The sequence below is a fragment of the Leuciscus leuciscus genome (genome assembly GCF_965113295.1).
Source record: "Leuciscus leuciscus genome assembly, chromosome: 1".
In the NCBI taxonomy this organism is placed as follows: Eukaryota; Metazoa; Chordata; class Actinopteri; order Cypriniformes; family Leuciscidae; genus Leuciscus; species Leuciscus leuciscus.
This window is the reverse complement of record NC_138725.1, coordinates 42,754,904-42,766,709: the sequence shown is the minus strand read 5'-3', so window position 1 is coordinate 42,766,709 and position 11,806 is coordinate 42,754,904.

The window sequence follows — 11,806 nt, the reverse complement described above, 5'->3', positions numbered from 1 at the left end:
GCCTACCGAAAGGCTTAATATGTAGCCTAATGTCTACTTCTAATGTATTACTTTAACAGTTAAGCTAATCAAAAGCTAAATAAAAATATGAGTGTGTGTGTATATTACATGATACAAATGTTGTATTTTTGACCAATTCTAAAGTTTTACTACATTTTCTTCCTGGAATCCACCTTGAAATCCTACCCCCTGTTAGGATCAGGATAATCCTGTTTTTTTGGATCAAAGTTATCCAAATCCTACTGACAAGTTTTGAACAACACAAACTGAAGGTTTGATCCAGATTAAAACTAAGATTGGATTCCGTGATCTAATCTGATTTCAGATTCCTTCTTTCCCTTTTGAACAACCCATTTTCAAGATTTGATCCAATCCGATAACCAAAATCCGATCAACTTACCTTTGAACAACTGACCCCTATAGATCAAATTTGTTCTATTTAAAAACTGTATTATTAACCTACCCCCTTCTACTAAGTTTAAAATCATCTTTAATGTTAATTGTTGATTACCTTTCATCTGAAATTCTTCAATTATCTTACTTCTTTCCTCTGAATATTTATTACACGGTGTTGCCTCAAGGCAACATAGTCTATTTGAGTTTATTTTTAATAAAATGAGACACCCATTTATTGGTCAAACCTATCTCAGGGGAGAAGAACTCAAAAACTTATCAATGAAAGTGCGAAAAAGTGGTCACATGACCCACAGGGGTCCATTTAGTGTCTTGTTTCAGCACATGTGCACAGGTCACATTGCTCCATATTTTCCCCAATGAATTCCCCAATTTTCACTAATTTGCATCCAGTTAATCACCTACAGAAAATATGAGTCACCTTCACTCACTGGTAAGTAAAGAAGTATTTTCAAGAACTTTACATCATATATCATCAAATGTTTTAGAGGACATAACAAAAAACTGTGTGTTGCCTAAAGGTACCACAATGGAATCGCACAAGGCCATACCAGGCATACTAGGTTGGATACAAATATATTATATTTGTAAGGAAAATTGTTAGAATTATCTAAATATATTTCCATTTTTGCATGATTTTGTAATGCACTTATAAGAATAGTAATTTTCATACTACATCTGCACATATTATGATCTGCACGTTTTCTATAGTACCTAAAAAGGTATAAAACACAACTGTCAGTTGACGAGGGTGAGGATGAGGTGTCATACTGTGATGAGGAAGATAAGGTCATAGTGACAGTGAATCCTGCAGGGAGAGAGAGAGGGTGAGAGTGAAGATGCGATGAGGATGAAGATGGATATGATAACTTGATATGATAACGATGGTTTGGTAATACTTGTGTTCCACTATGGTACAATGTTGCCTGAGAGCAACAGCTGGATGTGAAATGTTACTTTTTATTAAATAGGAAATTTGTAATAGCCTACATTAAAAACTGGATTTTTTTGTGTTTGTTCAAATGTCTGGTTAAAGAAATTGATGTTTTCAATAAATATCTTTATTTGTTCTACGTGAAAATGTCAAATGTTTCAATTTGTCCATTGTGGTACAATGTTGCAACAAACTTTAAAAAATTAAATAAATGAAAAATTAATGAACATGTTTATTGATATTGTTATAGTGTCCAATTTTAAGCAGGAAAAACACCCCCCAAAAAATGTTTCTCAATGATATCATGTTGCGTACCATAGAGGGTTAATAAGTACATGCTCCACTGTTTCTGATTCCACACCATTCACACAATCCTGTAGGATGTTTTCCTTGTATTTGCATTGTTGAATTAAGTCCTATGTCCCAGTCTTAATCTAGAAATAATACAGTCTTCCTTCCTTCTCCCACTTGAATTCCTTCCTACGGAATATGTTCTACCTACCATAAAACAATGGTTGTATTAAATGTAAATGTCTACCCTTTTTCTCATTATCCCAATACGATTGACAATTTTTATTTATCTCCCTTTTAATTATTGATTTGATTTCTAATTTGCTATACCTAATTTGCATATCTATAGTTTCCTTTGCCATAGTCTGTTTTGCTCATTTATCTGCTGCTTCATTTCCTGACACTCCAGTATGTGCCAGAACTCATAAAAATTTAACTATCTTTTTTCATCATGAACAATATCTGTAAGATTTCCAAAACGATATCCTGTCTAGTATCTGACTTTTGAACTTCCAGGCATATCAAGGCTGAACTTGAATCTGAGCATATAAAGTTTTACTTAGCCCCATTTCATTTATTTTATTAATTGCTACCATAATTTCTAGTAACTCTCCTGTAAACACAGAGACATGATCTGATTCTTTTTCCTCTCTTGCCACTTTCAATCTGGGAATGATATACGCTACCTTAGATCCTTAGAGGCATCTGTGAAAACCTGTATATATTGTTCATACTTAATACCAATATATTATTTTGTCATCTCTGCTTCCAACATCCTCTGATCTTTATCTTGTCTTGATTCCAATAAGAATAGATCTACATTTGGTTGAGGTAAAATCCATAATGGTGTTGTTGGTAATATTACTGCTGGAATAACTCTATGCTCATTTAATTTCATATTCTGAACTAAATCCTTAATAATCCAACAAAAACTGTTAACTTTCCCTTTCCCATGTTCCCATCATGCTTCAAGTATACCTTTTGTTGGATGACTATCCTTCTGCCCTTTTAGGTTTACCCAGTATGCCAGTATCAATTCCTTCCTTCTTGTGAAAAGTGAATTGGCATATCCACCTGTAATGCTGGAACAGGAGAGGGAGGATAAGCTCCACAACATATTCTCAAAGCTCGTGATTGAATTTGTTCTAATTTTCCTAACTGTGACTGAGTTGCTGTTCCGTATGCGATACAACCATAATCTAATATACTCTTATCATTGTTGAATACATTTTTTTTTAATGCCACTCATTACATTTAAAATCTTCTTACATTTATCCTCCATCTTATTTATGTGTACATTCCATGTAGCCTTTGTATCAAACCACATACCAACAAATCTTATCACTTTAACTTGTTCTATCTTTTTGTTATATAATTTCATCTTTAAATTGATACCTTTTATTTGTAAAAAATATATATTTGGTTTTCTCCATGAGAATTTAAAACCCCATTTGTAAGACCATTTCTCATTTTTAAAACTGCTTGCATTTTAGTAACAATATACTCTACATTCTGTCACAGTGTCTGGTTTGTGTTCCCTGGGTAACCACTAGAGGTCCTCTTCCCCCACGGTGTCTTTCACTCTTAACTACATTTCCCATCATCCTGTTCTGTCACTCATTGATCATTGCACACAGCTGTTTCCCGTCACCTTGTTAGTATCTGTGTGTATATATACCCTGTTTGTTTCAGTGTTTGTCACGGAGTCCTTGTTATTTGTCACACCACTTTTGAGGTCTGTTTCCGCTCTGTCTTTTGCCTGTTTATTGTTTTGTGTTTTTGGATTGCTTTTGGATTTTGACCCCTGCCTGAACTGTTATGAGTTACGGATCTCCCAACTAAACATTACTGCGGTATTGGATCTTCCCTTGTTTCTTGAGTGTGGATCGTGACACATTCCTACCTCTAAGCCACAGAGCTCCATCATCCGCGAACAGCGATTCATTTATATTCTTATCTATTGTTGCAAATACATCATTAATCATAATAATGAACAACTACCCTGAGGAGTTCCATTCTCAATTATTCCTTTCCTTGATATATATATTCCCCAATTAAAAATGATATATATTCCCCAATTTCAATAAAAAATTCTTTAATCCAATTATATAATTTTCCGTCTATTCCAAATTGATCTAATTTTATCAACAAACCCTCCTTCCATAACATATCATAAGCTTTTTCTACGTCAAAGAAAACTGCTATTGGAGTTTCTTTATTTATCAAAGCTTTCCTTTTATCTGATTCCAAATTAATAATTGAGTCCATTGTACCCTTTCCATGTCTAAAACCATTTTGATATGGGGGAAAACATTCTTCTTCTCCATATGATACATTAAACCGATCTGTAATCATTTTTTTCCATTACTTTACCTAGATGTGATGTTAATGCTATTGGTCTGTAGTTTAAAGGAATACTTGGATCTTTACCTTTTTTTTAATGGGAATTATTACAGCTTCTTTCCATCTCTTAGGTAAAATCCCTTCTTCCCATTCCCATACCCTGTTATAAAACTTTAGAATGATTTTAAGAGATTCATCACTTAACTTTTTTAACATTGCATAACTAATTCCGTCCTGTCCTGGAGTTTGAGCTTTAGTGTTTTTTAATGCCCTCTTTAATTCTGAATATGAAAAAGGCACATCTAGAAAACTATTTGTTTTCCTAAAATAAATGAATGCTCTTTTAACAACTTCTCCCTCATTTCCTTACACTCCTTCATCAAATTATCCGAACTATTTATTTTTGAGAATTCTTTTCTAAACATTTCTGCTTTCTCCTCTTCATTTATTGCTATTTCTTCCCCAACACTTAACACAGGATACTCATATTCTCTTCGAATGCCACTCATCTTTTTAATCATACTCCACACTTCTTCGATTGGAGTATTTCTTCCCAATACTCTTTCTTCACTTCCCTTATTGTTCTTCTAGTTTCTACTTGAGCCTCATGCAATAGGCTATTTCGTAGATGATTTTTCCTAAACCTAACTATCTGGGTTGTCTCCAATCGACATTCCCTTTCTATTCTATACGTCTATCTGGGTTGTCTCCAATCGACGATCTCCCTGGGCCGTCTCCAATCGACGATCCCTAACGTCTCCAATCGATGCTTAATATATAGTCTACCTAACTAACTTGCTGCCCTAACTAGCTTTCTTCCTGTGCAGGAATAATCGACAAACAGACCTTAGTAAATGTCCTTTAAATGCTTTAATCACGCCTGGAGGATCTCTCGAGCAGTTCTCAGAGAATCTCCCCCAAGAAGAAGCAAGGCCGGAGGATCCCTTACAAATTCCATTGAGAATCCCACCAACTAAAAGAATACAACAGTTTTTATAGAATAAGGAGGTATGGCAAAAATGTCATACTGCATTACATAATTTCCCCACAATTTGATTGGTTTTCATAGACAAACCCTTCTGTTACCAGGTAAAGCAAACTGTGTTTTAATGATTACTTCATTGTTAATCACAAGGTTCAAATTTAGTCATCTGTCTAGTTTCAATTCCCAAACTTGTTATTTTTACACTCACACAACCAAAGTCAAAGGTGTTATCTAGGCCTAAAAATGAAGTAAGGTTAGATGTTAGAGAGATGGTTAGTTTAATATACAGTTCACTATTTTATCTATTAAAAATCTACCACAGCTACCACAGGAAACCCCAGATCACAACCGGGTGTTTTTCCCCTACAGAAATGAAACCATTCACGCAGATAACATAATAATTCGTTAATAATAATTTGTTACATTTATATAGCGCTTTTCTAGGTACTCAAAGCGCTTTACATGGAAGGGGGGAATCTCCTCAACCACCACCAATGTGCAGCATCCACCTGGATGATGCAACGGCAGCCATACTGCGCCAGAACGCCCACCACACACCAGCTTACTGGTGGAGAGGAGACAGTGATGAAGCCAGTCAGTATATGGGGATGATTAGGATGGGAGGATCCTCCGCTCAGAACACAGTGGCTAATCGCGAAAGAAGAATCTCATTATGCGCTGTTCTCGTGTAGAATCAAGGGCAAATTCCAAACGGAAGTGAGCACTCATGCCCTACTTATGAGCCCTTGAAGTGGGGACTTTGTTGTTCACTTTTGTTTGGAACGCCTCTACAAATGGCATCCCCTTCCCGAAGGACCCTTCAAGGGCACAAAAATGCTGTTTGAAATTGGAATTTTTTTGGACTTTTGCTTCTCAGACTCTTCTTCTTCTTTGGTGTTTCATGGCAGTTGGCATCCATAATGTTGCATTACTACCACATGCTGTTTCACTTAATTGTTTTCTCCTCCTGGTATTCATATAGTCCTGTCAGATGTTTTCCACATGAAGAGTTTTGTTTAGCTTGTGAAGGGGGTGGATTGTCTTCTTTCAAACATCTGGTCCTTGGGTCCTAAACTGTTAACCCCTAACACTTGCAATGTCCAATCCTCAGTCAACCTCGTATGACTTGTTCCTTCCTTTTATTTCTCTTCTTACTTTCCATACCTGCTTTATTTTGGATCATGTACAGATGTCTCCCTTTAATTTCATAATCCCATTTCTGCTGCCATTTTTGCATTATCTTTTTTCCGCACTAGACTCTTCTCTTCTGCTTTTGATTATTTAATTTGTTCGTCAACATGTTCTTTTGCCAGTCTATCTACTTTCTCATTCCCAGTATGCCCACACGCGCTGGTACCCACATGAATGTGATGCGTCTCCCTTGCTTATTCTTGAATTTGTACATAAAATAAAAAAAATGAATTGATGGTTTCTATTTATATCAGACTTTATACTCATAAGGGCAGATACAGAATCACTACTTATTAAAACTTTGTCAGAACTTGTGACACATGATTTATTCAATCCATTCAATGCATTTAGCCTAATAGCACACAGTTCAACTATACACACGTAAGCTTTCGGATGTTCTTTTGTTAACTCCCACTTGATATCTAAGGACATATACTGCAGATCCTGTTGTCTCTGTTTGTAAATCCTTTGACCCATCTGTAAAAATGTTAATGGGACATACAGTGGGGAGAACAAGTATTTGATACACTGCCGATTTTGCAGGTTTTCCCACTTACAAAGCATGTAGAAGTCTGTAATTTTTATCATAGGGACTCTTCAACTGTGAGTGACGGAATCTAAAACAAAAATCCAGAAAATCGCATTGTATGATCTTTAAATCATTAATTTGCATTTTATTGCATGACATAAGTATTTGTTACATCAGAAACACAGAACTTAATATTTGGTACAGTAACATTTGTTTGCAATTGCAGAGATCATACGTTTCCTGTAGTTCTTGACCAGGTTTGCACACACTGCAGCAGGGATTTTGGCCCACTCCTCCATACAGACCTTCTGCAGATCCTTCAGGTTTCGGGGCTGTCGCTGGGCAATACAGACTTTCAGCTCCCTCCAAAGATTTTCTATTGGGTTCAGGTCTGGAGACTGGCTAGGCCACTCCAGGACCTTGAGATGCTTCTTACAGAGCCACTCCTTAGTTGCCCTGGCTGTGTGTTTCGGGTCGTTGTCATGCTGGAAGACCCAGCCACGACCCATCTTCAATGCTCTTACTGAGGGAAGGAGGTTGTTGGCCAAGATCTCATGATACATGGCCCCATCCATCCTCCCCTCAATACGGTGCAGTCGTCCTGTCCCCTTTGCAGAAAAGCATCCCCAAAGAATGATGTTTCCACCTCCATGCTTCACGGTTGGGATGGTGTTCTTGGGGTTGTACTCATCCTTCTTCTTCCTCCAAACACAGCGAGTGGAGTTTAGACCAAAAAGCTCTATTTTTGTCTCATCAGACCATGACCTTCTCCCATTCCTCCTCTGGATCATCCAGATGGTCATTGGCAAACTTCAGACGGGCCTGGACGTGCGCTGGCTTGAGCAGGGGGACCTTGCGTGTGATGCAGGATTTTAATCCATGACGGCGTAGTGTGTTTCTAATGGTTTTCTTTGAGACTGTGGTCCCAGCTCTCTTCAGGTCATTGACCAGGTCCTGCCGTGTAGTTCTGGACTGATCCCTCACCTTCCTCATGATCATTGATGCCCCACGAGGTGAGATCTTGCATGGTGCCCCAGACCGAGGGAGATTGACCGTCATCTTGAACTTCTTCCATTTTCTAATAATTGCGCCAATAGTTGTTGCCTTCTCACCAAGCTGCTTGCCTATTCTGCCCTGCAAAGGCAAAAGACCTTAACTCGCTAGAGTGTGAAACTGAGAAAAATTACTTTAAAATTTCTGTTTTGTCCAGACAAAAGTATTATAGGACTCCCAAAATTGTACAACTAGTTGCTATAATGAAGAAATGTTTGTATGCAAAAAATCTTTAGCTCAAAATTGACCTTTGACCCTTGTTTGGCAGTTACTGTACTCTGCCTTTGTATCATGTGCCAAAAATAAGGAGTCGTGCAAAGGCAAAATGCAGTAACTGACATATAATCAATATTTGCTTGCTGTCCCCCATACTTACATCCATTATAAGAACACCTAACCAAGGTCTGTCATCATGGTATGTTTTTTTTAATTATATAGAAGACCTTTGGTTGTTCCTATTTAGTGCTATAATGATCAGGATAGTGCGGCAACACTAACACAGTTAAACAGTATGACAGATAAGTTACTTTGCAGTACAGTACAGTATGAATAAATACAAGAAATATTTTCACAATAAAGATCATTGAGTTATAATTGAATACAAAGGTATATTTATTTAAATGCAAGATATAGAGTAATAATTAATTAAACATTAGACCAAGACATTAGAGATTAGAGACTGCTCATTCCTCATCCATGTTCACAGGCAGCGATACCCAGAAGGCCCTTCTGCTGGAAGGCATAAGAGGACACAGTTTTTTAATAATTTCAGTCTTCTTGCCCTCTTCAATCCCCCGGTCATGTGACCTGAGGAGAGAGGTTACATTCATGCTGAACTTCTTCTGGAGAAAGTCCAATTCAATGAAGCTTTCATCTGTGTGGGTGAGCTTGTAAAATAAACTCCTCGACCCACGTCGCAGCTGAATTTCAGCCATTTCGCTCAACTTGTGGGCCGTCTTGGCCTTCGTGGTGGAATGGCCATCCCTCCAATTCAATACATTGGCATTTTTCATATGTAAAGCCTCCACTTTTCCGGAGTTGGAAATGGCCACTACACTAAAAAAGTCCTCATAGTCATAGAGAGCACCGCCAGGCCTCCTCTTCATCTCCAGCTCTACCCCATGGTGAAAACTGTCGGCGCTCATGAAGGAGTGTCCCTTCTCAAAGTACTTCAATGTGATATCCTCCCTTTCCGAGGTGGCAGTATTGATGGTGCAGACTAACGTACTCAACAGACACCAGTTCTTGTTCTGGGATGCACAATTGTCCACCCAGTAGATGCTGTGTCTCGCTCTTTCTCCAATGCCATCACATAAGCTGATGCTATTTCTTGAGCCCTCATGCCAGACCACAGAGATGGTGTGTTTTTTCTTCCCTTTCTTCCCCACTGAAGCAAAGGTCTCATGGTATGCCACTATACGCCGGGTGAAGATGTCTGTTTTAACTCCAGGCATGCGTGGCAACATAATAACCTTCTGGAGGTCCACACTCCTCACTGATGTGTCTCCCTGCCAGTCCTTCTCTGCGTCAGCCTGATATGCGAGTCTGCCCTGCAAAGCAGAATTTTTATGTTTGCGCCAGCGCTCACATTGCAAGCAGTCGATGACATCGTCATCACAAGCATGTTTATGCTGTTCATGCAGTAAGCACTCCTCACATTCCTCCTCTCCAAGCTTTGTGAAGCTGATGTTTTTTTGCCGCACTGCTTTGCGATATGTTTCGTAGGAGCACCTGTTGCCCTTTTCCAGCCAGTCTGCATACATCAGTTTGATGCTAATGTCACTAGGGAGGTAGCGGCGATGGGGAGCATGTTCCCTCCTATAATGACTGATGGAAGGATGAAAAGACTCAATGTGATCCAACAATGACTGCAGGTCCAGTTTGTTGCCTGGTGTGTGTCTCCCTCTTTGATCCTTTGGGATCCTCTCATTTCCCATATCACTTCTCATCACCGACAGGACCAGGCTGTCATTTGTTGGGTGGTACCCCAAAGTGGCCAAAAAGAAATTCTTGCAGACCTGCTGTGGAACCTGATCCTCATTTTTAAGCCTGTAAACAAAAGACCTGCTGTGTCGACTTGTTCCTTTTGGGACAAACAATCTTGCCGTTGGTAGCTGGGTTATGTTAAAGAACATAAATGCACGTTTTTCGGAGTAGTCCATAGCCGCGTTTCCACTGTCGGGCCAGGGCCGGGCCGTGCTAGTGCGTGCCAGGGCCTGTCGCGTTTCCACTGTCACTTCCGGGGCTTGATCAGGGCTTACTCTGGGCCAACGGCCAGGATTTCTGGCCCGTAGAATACCTTGGGCCAGAGCGGGCCAGCTCGGGCTAGAGGAGTGGTTACGAACAGAGGGAGACGGCAGCACCGGATGATTCTGTCAGCATTAAAGACTTTTAAAATAATTTAACTCGCGTTCATGTTTGAATGCCTTGTGTTTGTGATGCAAAAGACTATGCGCGTTAACCATTACCATAGTAAACATAGTAAACGCTTGAAGATACGCATAGTAAAAAAACATAGTGAACGCTTGAAGAAATCAGACCAATCATAAAGGCTATCACAGTCATGTTTTTATTTTATCTGTCAGTAGCCTACGTCTCGTCTCTTTATACCGGACTATCATAAAATAAAGCAACTTTTTTTTCGGGAGCTTCCTCAGTTTCTCTGACTGAAAATATCTGTATGGGAGTCGAGAGAGTGCTAAAGCTCCTCAGGTGGCATATATTTGTAGAAATTATCATTCTTTCTAAATGTGATGTAAATATGTCCTGTAACTACCAGATAAACAGAACAGACGCGACTGAAGAAGTAAGTGTGTCCTCTTTCTTTTGTGAAATAGACCTAAGGGTAATTTATTTCTGAGTGACTAATGTGCAATTTTGACATAAATTAATTCATTATGATCAATGTATCACTTTTTATTGAAAACCTGTGGTAAAACATCAATGCTTGGGTTTAAAATATTCAAGTAAACAACAAAAATGCCAGCAAACGGTCGCTTTTATCATGTTTGTTTTCAACGCTGTTTCCAGTGATTTCTGATTAGTTTTCTGATAAAACTTCCATTTGTTGGTGAATGGGTTAGTGTGACGTTGTTCCAGAGAGGCGTGTTACGGGCGTGTTTTAGTGAAGCGCTGTGGAGCTTCTGGCCCGACAGTGGTTTCCACCACCGTTTCGCAGGCCCCGTGCTATTAGCCCGAGGCTATTAGCCCGGCACGGCCCGTGTTTAAAGCCCTGGCTCGCACTGTCCCGAAAGTGGAAACGCGGCTCATGTTCCAGTACATGGCCCAAATCTTTCTTTAATAATCTTTCTTTCTTTCGCCATTCCTCACTCAATTTCTCTGAACATTTTCTCCTGCATTTCTGGCCACATGGTTCCCTCATCGGAGGGCCCAAGGTAGACAGGGCCCCGGTGGTGTTGGAGGCAGGCAGACAGGCAGGCGGAGTGGCTGGGACAGGGGCCAGTTTCAAGGCCATCTCCACCAACATTTTTCCACTAGAGTAATGGGCCATTACGCTATCACAGAGTAATAATAGAAACAAGCACTGGGCAGTCTACACTTTATTTCAAAAGATGTGTTGTGTGTTACATGGTTTGGTGTAAAGAGCGGCAATAAAAGAGCGGCAAACTTTGACAGTATATGACAAAGCCAGAGTACCGTAACATCTCTCTTGATGCCAGGCTAAACAAAGTCAGAACACCTTAACAACTGTTACGGCGTTCTGCTGTGGTTTCTCGTATGCTTTTGGAAGTTACGGTTGTCATAGCCCTTTATTTTCTCGTTAAAACAATCAAATTGACTCACGATATTTATTCACATGATAAAGGAGGTCTCAAATACCACAAAAATTACACTAACTCATTTTTGACCAAACATGATGTTACGGCGTTTTGCCTTTGTAGGGCAGTATTGTCCTGTAGCCCATCCCAGCCTTGTGCAGGTCTACAATTTTATCCCTGATGTCCTTACACAGCTCTCTGGTCTTGGCCATTGTGGAGAGGTTGGAGTCTATTTGATTGAGTGTGTGGACAGGTGTCTTTTATACAGGTAACGAGTTCAAACAGGT